We start from the raw sequence: 11245 nt of genomic DNA, 5'->3' as shown, positions 1-11245 counted from the left end.
TTCATTTCATTTCCATTTCCATTGTAGTTTCAAGCACAGGCCAGGCCAAATTCATTGCATTTTCATTTCATTTCCATTTCCATTGCAGTTTCAAGCACAGGGCAGGCCAAACAGTTCATTGCATTTTCATTTCATTTCCATTTCCATTTCCATTGTAGTTTCAAGCACAGGGCAGGCCAAACAGCTCATTGCATTTTCATTACATTTCCATTTCCATTGCCTTCAAGCACAGGGCAAGTCAAACAATTCATTTCATTTTCATTAAGGACTAACAAATCATTTATTGCAAGTACATTGCAGACACACTGTTCAGTTGATTCACAGCTTCGAATCACAGTTGGGGCCTCTCCCTCGCGATCTTCCAGAGTGACTGACTCACGTCCAGGCATCCTGGGGTTTCATAGTCCTGCCCCCCCCCCCCCAGAAGGGGTGTTACCTTCATCGTGGTGATTGACAGGCAAGAGCTGATCTCAAGATTTTTTAAACACTCATAATTTTTTTTTTTCATCGATCGGAAAAATCCTCAGGGCTGCCTCAGTGGAGGAGGACTGTGTGTTAGATGGGAAAAATCATTGCAATATAGGGTAGCGATTGTTCTAAAATCAATATACAGCGCAGACAAGCAGTGGTTAAGATGAGACTTTTAGTCATATAGATATATTAAGTAAATTTGCTTAAATCTAGTCATTTATATTAATGTTTAGTGGTTATTGGATATTTTCATTAACATGAGTACACTCAATATTGTTTAATTCTGAGAAATCCCCCATTTCTATTCACCTTTGGAAACCATGGAAACCAACACATTAAAAAAGCTCAAATTATTATTTGCACAAAATGTCCTTCATGCTGCATGACTCTCAACTGTGCAAAATGTATTAATGTCTCAAACTGCAAGTATTGTTTTCACACAGTTTCTTGTAATCATCAATCTAATTTGTTGGAGAACTTAAAGCAAATGTGTAACATTGTCTAATGCAAACTAGTATGTATCCTCTACATGCGACTCTTAATGCATGTGAAATACAGGTGAGTGGAAGCACAATTTTGATCATTAACATTTAACGTACCATCCCATCATCCGCGTACAAACACACCTGCACATGCACACATGCAAAAGATGACGGGGGTTAATGAGGAAGAGCAGAGAAGATATTCTGTCCTTTTTTTTGCATTTCAGTTTAATTTATTGTCACGTGTACTGAGGTACAGTGAAAAACCATCCTCCTTGACGGCAATGGTGATTATGATGAGATGAGTAGCACCTGGATCAAGACCTAGTCTCTGTTATTCCACGTCAGTCTATTGAATGTCACCCTAAGTTCCTCTCATATCTGTAGACTTTTGGATACATTCATGAGAAGGATGTAGATCCTAAAGGAAAAGTGGAGAGGAGCATGGGTGCAGGTGAAGCATTTTTGCAGGGCATGCTGTGTAAATTATACAGATGGCTACAATGTCAGAGATCTCAGTTCTCTTAGATTCCTGGCTGAGAACCAGATCTGTAGTTATGAGGAATGGAAAGGTGGTACTGCCTGCACAGCTCATAAAACAACTATTTCCACCTTGATATTACCACAGGCACATCAGTAATATTAATTCCTAACATTTTTTTAACTCTCAATCAGTTACCCATCTCATTCCGTAGGTCCCACCGTTTAGGCCAAACTATTGTAAAATAGATTACCATATAACCATATAACCATATAACCATATAACAATTACAGCACGGAAACAGGCCATCTCGGCCCTACAAGTCCATGCCGAACAAATTTTTTTTTTTTCCTTAGTCCCACCTGCCTGCACTCGTATCATACAGAAATTATCTGGTGTTGTTTGGTTTCTCTACCTAACGATGGGTAGGTGTGAATAGAGAGAGTGCTGCAAAGTTTCCCTTATTTGATTCCTGGACTAGTGGGTTTGTTGTGTTTGAACATAGAACATCAAACAGTATAGCACAGGAACAGATCCTTCAACCCACAATGTCTGTGCTGAACATGGTGCCAAGTTGAACTCATTTCATCTGCCTGCACATGATCCATATCCCTCAATTTTATTTTGGAATCACGTGAGTGATTCCGTGAAGAAGCGCCGCCAGTTTGCATGCACGTCATATCGTCGTTCGCATGGCGAAGCACCGGACTGGCAGGGTTCGCTCCTGCCGGCGGTAAGTTGAAACCTACAGGTAAGTTTTTATTACTTACCAGGTTTGATGTTCGTGCAGGAACCTCTCTTCACAGAGGTATTCTGCTGGATTTGGCGAAAGTCCAGCGAGTGAACCAGCTATGGGCTGTGGGGAGACCCCGGTTCTGACCGCGGAAGCGGACAGTCGGGTGATGTCATGTTTTTCACGTTTGGAGCCACTGACAAAGCGGTCAGTGGTTTAAAACCTGCTGTGGTTCCCGGGGATGGGTAAAGCACGCAGGTAGGCGGGGTTACCGCCAGAGTCGCTGACAGTGCGGTCAGCAGTTCACAGAATCGTCGTTCTGTGGGCCCCAGGCATGGTGTGAGATCACAGATAGAATCAAACAGCCCTATTGAACTCGGAGGAGTCTGGCTGAAAGGATTCCCTTCCGGAAATAAGTATGTATTTGTATACATTCTGGGTTTTTTTTTTTTTAACCCTTCACATCCGGAAATAAGTATGTATTTGTATGCATTCTGTTGTTATTTTTTAACCCTTCACGGGCACCAGCATGGGCCTATGGTACATGCCACGCCAGCAGCACCTGGGACAGGGCTGCTTAGTATGTGAGCATGGGCTTAGGGGACAAGCCGCGCCAGCAGCGCCTGGGATAGGGTGCTTAATGTCTCCCTGTTGGTGGGGGAGACTATCATGGGTCAGTATACTACTGACGCCAAATCTGTCACAGCGCCGGTCTACGGCAGAGCCCATGCCAGCAGCACCTAGTAAAGGGCTGCTTAATGTGTGACAGCGCCAGCCTGTAGGAGAAGCCGTGCCAGCAGCGCCTGGGACAGGGCTGCTTCATGTCTCCATTTTGGAGGAGAGCATGCCGGGTCAGTATACTGCTGACGCCGAGTCTGAGGGTATAGCTGCGGAGCATACCCCAAGGGATGAAGGACACGTGTCAGAGGTACCATTTCCTGACAACAAAGTTGCCATCCCAACAGAATGTTCCATCCTGGTATAGGTCCATTGGAAGGGCCGTATCAGCGCAGGTATCCTCTCTGAGGAGGGGAGTGCGAAAGGTCAGATGTAACTGACTCCACATTCTAAAGATGTAGGTGGAACATACTGGAGTACATGAGTGCCGGCAGTGAACAGCGCTATCAGGGGGATATGTGAGTCAGCCGCCAAATCTTCTGTTCAGGTAAGGCCTATTCAACAGGAAAAACCTGGTGGATGAAGCAAAAGCTGTCGGACCAATCAAGGCCAACGGCGGGCAGAGCTTCATCATTTCGGCGACAGCGCACCCCATGCCTACATCGGCAGTGGGCAGTTCACTGAAGCTGGTGGCAGCATGACAGCTGGTCACAGGTTCCACGCACACTACCAGTCCTACTCAACAAGGTGGGTCTGGCACTTCCGAAACATGGGTAAGTGGACCACTCACAAGTTGGTAATATTTACACTTGTTTGTACAGCACACACAGGATAAAAGCATTGTCATCTGCTTAGAGGGCACAATACTAGCATTCCAAGCAAGTTTGGAATTAGGGCCAGAATTGTCGTTTTCAAGACAGGCTCGAAAATCGGGCAGAGTTATCGTGCGAAGCACCCATGGAATGATGGCAGGAGTGGCCTGTTCATTATGAAAAATGGAGAATGTCGTTTAACTGTAGTAATAACAGTAAAACATTGCAAAATGGGATAAACTATATTCCCAGGTTATTTAACTAATTATAAAATCGGTGTTTGGACTCAGAGTTCGAAAACACTTGTTATGTCTTGTCTGGATGATATTCTAATGCTGTATTTTTGTTAAAATCACTGGTTCAGCCTCAAACTATATTTGAGAAATTGGGCTCATCCATCCAGCTAACTTTAAGTTGTTACCAAATAGACTTGTTGGTCATTGGGATTTACCTTGAACTATTGATTAGTTATGACTCCGCCTTATGGCATGAAATTGGAGTTAATAGAAACCTGTTATAAAGCTGAATTCTATTCATCTAGAGTATTGGCAATATAGTAGCTGTGATTCAGCTGTGCAAGCCGGGGAACTGACATTGTGCAAAGTAGCAATCTCTCAAATGACATGTGGGTGATTGTTAACAGGCTTATGCTATGACCAGCTGAAGCTACTGAAGTCACAATGATGAACAAACAGTATTCAGCATTGCTCCAACTAAGTGCTCTAAGATGGAAAATTGCGAATGTCATCTCTGGTTGGAGGAGATTTGCATGAGTTGCCAATTCTTCAGTTGTTGGTATCAACTAGCTATAGATGCTAAACGCATCCCATGGGTAAAGGGCTATTGAGCGAATACATAATCTACAAGCCCAATTTCAAGTTGATACACTACGGTGGTGGCAGATGATAGTCACATGGCAATTAAGTAAAGTATCCTGGAATATTTACTTAATTCCTTGCCACTGGTGTATCATCAAGTTCAGGTTCATGACAACACATAATAAGTGTTGAATCACAAAGTATTTACGAAAATATGGTTCATGCCTTTTCACTGATTGCAAAAATACATTCTCGCCCCAAGAACGAGGAATGTTCTTTTATGCCTTTCTCCATTTTGCCTCATCAATCGGGTCTTGAAATAAAGTCAGCAAGATCTCGCTTTAGTTTTCGTACTGTCTGACTGGCTATGCAATCATGCTTCCCGCTTCCGTTAATAATACAACCATATACGGTTATTCTAAAATCAAAAACTTTGTTAGTTCAAACTGTGGTTCAGGAAGCCAGCCTAATAAAACAATTATTGGCTTACACATTCTGAATGGACTGCCTTACGGGTTGGATTGTCACATCAATCCGTGGATATGCTCACTGCAGAGTGCAGGGATAGCACCGAAAAAGCAGTACATTTCCTATCGAGGAGATTGGAAGCGGTTTGTTTAATGTTAATGTTACATTTAATATGGCACAGATTACTGACGTCTTCCAGTTCAAGGTTAAATGGTTTGTGACAATAATTCAGTTATAGGGCCATTAACTGTGCCCAACGTACCTTCCCATCATATTGGCTGCAGCTTTCAACCCCGGATATCGAGTTTGTAAGAGATATCTTTAACACAAGTTCTCCCAGTCCAAGTATAGGCAGTATTGAATATGTACAGTGTGTTAACAATACTTCACCAGGGGGCTCCAGCTACATCCTTAGTCATATTTCGGCATACCCCACGGACTCACGTCTATGAGTACGGGCACGTTTGCTATATTTTATCAAGGCCACGAGAACCCTAAGAGGTGAGTAATCAGCATTGTTTATTAGCCACAAACAACCACACAAGAAAAGGTCGGTTCAGATTATTTCAAGGTGGCTGAAGAAGTTTCTGGTTTATGCGGGTATTAACACTACCAATTTACATCTCATTCCACCAGGGCGGCATCAATGGTTGTTCCCATCGACCATCTCCTCGCGGCCGCAGGATGGTCAAGGTAATTAATTTTTGAATATTTTTTTTACCATAGGCTGATTGCAGACCCAGGGCTATTTGCCCATTCTGTTTTATGTTCAATTTTTAGCCTCTCCTGAGATAGACGGGTTGCTATTGATTGATTTATTAACATAAACCATTAATACGTTTAAATCAATGTCATGGCTAATGCATTGTTGATTATTCACTCATCCTGAGTCAATCGATGCAGTTAGACACCGGGATTTGAATGTACAGCATGAAATCACAGAGCTTTGAACTCTTCACGGAATCACTCACGTGACTCCGAAATAAAATAGTAAGATTAAACTAGAACTTACCAGTTTGAAGTTTGATTTTTATTTTATGAGGATTGGTGATTACATGCCCTCCACTCCCAACTCTCTCTCACAAAGATCATCTGGTAGTTCTCAAGTTTCTGATCTTACTATGTTATTTCAATTATTTTTACCTATGATTTCATATCACTGCTTTGAAGATTGACACGCATGTGATCTGGCGGGGCTTCTTCACGTAATCACCAACGTAACTCCTCATAAAATAAAGATCAAACTTCAAACTGGTAAGTTCTCATTTAATCTTACTATTATCTGCCTATCCATGTGAACATGGAACATAGAACAGCTCTGCACAGGAACAGGCCCTTCAATGTTTGTGAAAAATATATTGCCTAGTTGAACTGATCTCATCTGCCCACACATGGTCAATATCCGTCTATTTCCTTCACTTCTGTGTGCCTATGTAAACATTTCTTAACGCCATTATCGTATCTGTCTCCACCATCACCTCTGCAATGTTCTACGATGATGGGGAAAATTGCCTTGCACATCTCCATTAAACATTCCCCCTCTCACTTTATAGCTATGCCTCTAGTGTTGTACATTTCCATCCTGGGAAAAATATTCTGGCAATCTAACCTACCTATGCCTTTCGTAAATTTAAATACTTCTAGCAAGATTCTCCTCGACATCTGACATTCCAGAAAAAAAACAATCCAAGTCTATCCAACCTGTCCCTGGAGATACAATTTTCTAATCCAGGCAGTATTCTGGTAAACCTCCTCTGCACCCTCTCCCAAGCTTCCACATCTTTCCTGTAATGGGGTGACCTGTATGCAATACTCCAAATGCAGCCAAACCAAAGTCCTATATAGCTGCATCATGATTTTCTGACTCTTATATTCAATGTCCTTATCAATGAAGGAAAGCATACCACTACCTTCTTTACCACCCTATCCACCTGTGCTGCCAATTTAAGTGAGCCATGAACTTGGCTCCAAGTCTCTCTGCACATCAATTCTGTTAAAGGTCTTACCACTAACTGTATACTTTCACCTTATATTGCACATCCCAAAGTGCAACACCTCTCACTTGCTCGGATTAAATCTCATCTGCCATCTCTCCATCAATTTCTGATCTATATCCTGCTGTATCTTCTGACAGCATTCATCACAGATGGGAACTCCTCCAATTTTGGTGTCATCAGCACACATACTCACCAAGCCATCTACATTTACGTCTAGGTCACTTAGATGAGCCTATTTAAAACCCCTTTTAAAAGTCAGCATTATATCTGCCTCAAACATCACCTCTGACAATGTGTTGCAAGCACCCAGCACACTCTGTATAAAAAAAACCTTTCCCCGCACATCTCCTTTAAACTTTGCCCCTCGCAGCTTAAATGTATGCCCTCTCTGCTTTGACATTTCCACCTTGGAAAAAAGGTAATATATGTCTACTCTAACCTATCTATGCCTCATAAACTGATTCAGTTAGCTTTAGAGAATGAGAGTAATCTCATTGAAATGTAGAAAATGCTTAAAGGGCTTGGCAGTGTAGATGTGGGTTAATGTTTTTTTGCTGACTGGGATGTTTAGAATAAGGGCTCACAATCACAATTCGAGTCCAGAACTAGGGGCTACAGTCTTAGAATAAAGGGGAGGTCATTTAAGACTAAGGTGAGAAAAAACTTTTTCACCCAGAGAGTTGTGAATTTATGGAATTCCCTGCCACAGAGGGCAGTGGAGGCCAAGTCACTGGATGGATTTAAGATAGAGTGAGATAGAGCTCTAGGGGCTAGTGGAGTCAAGGGATATGGGGAGAAGGCAGGCACGGGTTATTGATAGGGGCCGATCAGCCATGATCACAATGAATGGCGGTGCTGGCTCGAAGGGCCGAATTGCCTCCTCCTGCACATATTTTAAAAAATAAAAATTTTAAAATATTTCAAAAATACACAATTGCCTTATGTAAATTGCCCTAGTGTGTAGGGTGCAAAATTGGGATTACATAGAACAAGTGCACGGATGATTAATGGTCGACGTGGGCTTGGTGGGCCGATGGGCCTATTTCTCTGCTGAATCTCTAAACTAAACTAAACTAAACAAAGAAGGGAAAAAAAAGGGTTTCGACCCGAAACCCTTCTATTGTCTATTTCCTTTGCTCCATAGATGCTGCCTCACCCACTGAGTTTCTCCAGCATTTTTATCTACCTTCGAATTTCCAGCAGTTTTAGGTTATAAAAAGCTCAAGAGGTCAAATGTCCACCTCCTCCTTATACTGTGTAAGTAATGTTCACTGCTGCCTGCTGTGTCAATTGTCGACCTTGATATTTATCTTTCATCCTGAATTTGAAAAGAACAGCCAGAATCTGTCACTCACTCAAGCAGCACAGCATACACATCTTGCAATGTCAAATAGGGATTAAAACAACCAATCTCATTAGCAGCTGCAATGCCTGGATGGGCAGAAGTAGCTCCCTAATTGAACAATATCATAGATGACCCTTTGACTTGAAAGGCTCCAGAGCTCCAACATTTTTTATATCTGTTGTGACTTTGATTAAGCCACACGGAGACTGGAGCTACAGTCTTTTATGCCTTCAGATGACAATAACATGTATTTTATTCAGCAAAAGCACACAGGTAGAGGAGACCTAGTGGGAGAATCTCCAGGAAGAAAGTGCACTGAGCTTTTATACTCTTCTATGTACAAAGATAACAGCAGGAAATAAAATAGAGTGTCACTACTTATAATTACATAGTTTAACCAATATTTTTGTGTAGAAAAATAATTCCACAAAATGACACATTCATAATGGGAGCACAACCTAACCGATGAGACCAGCTCTGAATATTTAAACACATTGTCTGAAGAAGGATTCCGACACGAAATGTTGCTGATCCAGAGATGCTGCCTGACTCACTGAGTTCCACCTGCACTTTGTGCTCTACACAAGCTCAAGCTTCTGTGGTTCCTTGTGTCTACATTCAAATGCATTTGTTGGACATCTAGATACACAAGCAGTGCTGGAGTAACACCATCAACAACAGGTCAGGCAGCATCTCGGGAGGACATGGATAGGCAACGTTTTCAGTCAGGGTTCAGGACCCTTCTTCAGATCGTCATTTGTTACCACCATTTGAGGATGACTCTCTGGATACACAAACACCCCAAATATTGATTGAAATATACAATCATGATCATGTACTAAGTGGCAAAATACCCATTCTGGACCTTCCCCATCTTATCCTGATGGTTTCAATGTAGTCTGATCTGCGTAGCCATTTATTTATTGGATTCCCCTGTGCGTGATGCAATAGATGTCCCATGCCTAATGGCTGGTTTCAATGCCCTTACATTATTGACGGAAGTCACATTATTTAACAAATATCTTTATACAAGTTTCTGTTAAGAAATCATTGTGTGTGTTTCCAAAGTTTATCTATTGAATGAACTGTTGCTGTGTAGCCTGCTCTATTCACAGATGCAGTGTTTGTTTATGCAGTTAATTTGAAGACTAATTATTGTCTGTATTAAAGACTATTCCCCCTCAAATGCTGGTAGCTGTTTCCTATCATTAGTATCAGTTTACTATGTTGTGGAATTTTAACTACAAGGAGTGTGCAGGAGGGAACTGCAGATGGTGGATCCGAAGATAGACACAAAAAGCTCGAGTAACTCAGTGGATCAGACAGCATCTCTGGAGAAAAGGAATAGGTAACTTTTCAGGTCAAGACTTGAAGTTAGATAAATCAATACACAAAATGGTGGGTTGTAAGCTGTCCAAGCGAAATATGAGGTGCTGCTCCTCTGATTTGTGTTTGCTCTCCCTCTCCTCTCCCTCTCCCTCCCTCTCCCTCTCCCTCTCCCTCTCCCTCTCCCTCTCCCTCTCCCTCTCCCTCCTCCTCTCCCTCCCTCTCCCTCTCCCTCTCCCTCTCCCTCTCCCTCTCCCCCTCCCCCCCCCCCCCCCCCTCCCTCCATCCCTCTCTCCTTCTCTCCTCCTCCCCTCCCTCTCTCCTTCTCTCCCTCTCTCCCTCCTCCTCCTCCTCCTCCTCCTCCTCCTCCCCTGGCTCCAAATGTAATAGATTAGATTAGATTAGATCCTTTATTTGTCATTCAGACCTTTCGGTAAAAGATACTAAACACTCTTCAAGGACACTGAACATAAATGCTTTGTTTTATTCGTCGGCTATTTCTTTACAACCTGGCAACATGTATCCTCTGACCTTTCTTTCGCTTAGTAACACATGATGCATTTAAACATGATGCCAGTTACCATGACATCCCTCCCTTATCAAACAAATAGGATACGCGCATCACCACATTGTAAACTGAACCTTCCAACACCATTTAGGATATGGCGTTTGTTTCATCGATAAAGCATAATTTTCACATGTCAATACATCTCAGTCCTCACATGTTGTGCCATGAATAATAATATAATCTGAGATGTTTGTAGTTCAGGAAGCCCTTGAATTTTGAATTTCATATTAGTAAATCTCTGGTGCGGCATGGAATCCGAACAACAACCTCTTATATCAGTATAGTCCACAATGTGTGACAAAAGTAGTTTTTTCTTGACTCTTGGTCTAATGCCAAATGATGATAACCCCACTTTAGGTCCAGCTCTGAAAATGCTTTGCCTGTAGAGAGCTATTTTAGGACCTCATTGACAGTAGGTGTGGTTTGTCTCTCATGTTATTGCCTCATTTACTCATCTCATGTCCACGCAAAGACTCTCTCGTTTCGGTATGGGTGTGACTACAACTGGACTGGCCTATGGCGTCGATTCAACAGGTTCAATGAGCTCTTGGATCTTAGCCTCAACCTTTTCTCTTAATCCAAATGAAATTCTTCTCATTGGTTGTGTTGCAGGCTTAATATTTGGGCCTATCTTCAGTTTGACGATGATCACATAATTTTCCAACACCTTCAAATACTGGCTTGAACTGCTGCCCCTTTAAGTCCGCGTATGACTTCAGTGAGTTCATCCTCGTCACCAATGTCAGACACTCACTTGGATCTGAATGTAATAAACGTACTTCAAGGACACTGAACATAAATGCTTTGTTTTATTCGTTTGCCATTACTTTACATCCTGACAACATGACTTTTCTGACATAGTAATACTTGAGAGATTGAAATATGACTTCAATAAGCGAGTTCAGTATTTCAACTGCGCATGCCCAGGTGGTAGGATACTCAAGATAAACATTCTTGGCAGCTGAACTGCTGCATGTGTACAGATCCGCGTTTCATCCGTAAGGATCGAACCCGGGTCTCTGGTGCCGCAAGTGCTGTTGAATTGAATAAGTTAGATAATGTAGAACAAGTGCGAACAGGTGATATCACTACCGTCCCCGTCCCCGTCCTCTCCCGAGTGTCCCAT

General features: G+C 42.3%; 1 long non-coding RNA gene across 2 annotated transcripts; it reads left to right on the top strand.

Annotated features, from left to right (window-relative positions):
* Nucleotides 1-1827: 1827 nt before the first annotated feature.
* Nucleotides 1828-10897, top strand: LOC129696301 (uncharacterized). Of its 2 annotated transcripts, XR_008723303.1 has the most exons (4): nucleotides 1828-2583; nucleotides 5520-6137; nucleotides 9474-9573; nucleotides 10732-10897. It is a non-coding gene; the product is annotated as an uncharacterized LOC129696301 (long non-coding RNA). The 2 variants fall into 2 exon arrangements; XR_008723302.1 differs by lacking the exon at nucleotides 1828-2583 and having other exon boundaries at nucleotides 2597-6137.
* Nucleotides 10898-11245: the final 348 nt, after the last annotated feature.

The sequence above is a fragment of the Leucoraja erinacea genome, chromosome 4 (genome assembly GCF_028641065.1).
Source record: "Leucoraja erinacea ecotype New England chromosome 4, Leri_hhj_1, whole genome shotgun sequence".
In the NCBI taxonomy this organism is placed as follows: domain Eukaryota; kingdom Metazoa; phylum Chordata; class Chondrichthyes; order Rajiformes; family Rajidae; genus Leucoraja; species Leucoraja erinaceus.
Note: the sequence above shows the minus strand (reverse complement) of the source record. Positions and strands in the feature narration are given on the sequence as shown.